Below are 1,002 nucleotides of genomic sequence, written 5' to 3' on the forward strand. Positions count from 1 at the left end.
GCTGATGGATCTCTCTCTAAAATTTGGTGGACTCACGACACTCGTGGCACACCAATCTCACTTCCCGAACCCTAGGTAGAAACCCTAGGGTACACACCAAAAACCCTGCGCCCAATTTTCTCTCTTTTCTTTCTTTTTCTCTCAGAAGGTTTTAGACCTTCACCTTGTGCAGAAGCCTTCCTCACACCCCAAAGTTTCTCTCCTAATTTTTCTACACACGTCCCACCTTTCTCCTCTTTTTAAAACAACGTCGAACGTGTCTTATCCGCGTGAGAGGATAAAGACAAGAGGTTACACATTTGAATTCAAATCAAATTTGAATTCAAAAAAAAACCAACTTATCCCTATCCTTTTGGGCATGAGAAGAGAAGGGGCGTGGCTCTTTGTGCGTGAAAAAGTTTCACGAGAAACCTTTTCTCGTGTAAGTAATGTGGCGCACAAAATGGATAAGGATGAAAGGGCAAGTGATAAGTTATCCATTCAAATTCAAACATGCTTTGAATTTGAATGGCTAACTAATTATTTTATCCATCCATATGGTGCACAAATGAGGACGTGGGGAAGGGTTTTGCGTGAGAAAAATTTCACGAGAAGTTTCTTCTCGTGAATTCAAATGGGTGCAAGGAAGTTGGGTGACGCAGGGAATTTAAAACAAGGTGGTTTGATTCAAATTGAGCCAACCTAGTTTAAAATAGGTTGAGCACAATTAGACCAAATTAAACCCAACATAATTAGGCTTAATTAGGCTTAATAAAATCTTAATCAAATCAAAAATTAACTAAACCTAACCCCTGATCAAATCAGGGACTAAACCACCTTAGCGATTAGGTCAACATTTAACCTAATCGGGTCAATCCAAACTGAATCCAATTCAATTGGACTTGATCCAAAAATAATTACTCAATCAAATTGAGTTAATTAGTGATTAAATCACTAATTAAACCTCTCATAAATATTGAGTCCAAATCTGATGGGCAATCAGGCATCAGAGACCATCGATAT

This window comes from Elaeis guineensis, chromosome 8, assembly GCF_000442705.2.
Source record: "Elaeis guineensis isolate ETL-2024a chromosome 8, EG11, whole genome shotgun sequence".
NCBI classification, from domain to species: domain Eukaryota; kingdom Viridiplantae; phylum Streptophyta; class Magnoliopsida; order Arecales; family Arecaceae; genus Elaeis; species Elaeis guineensis.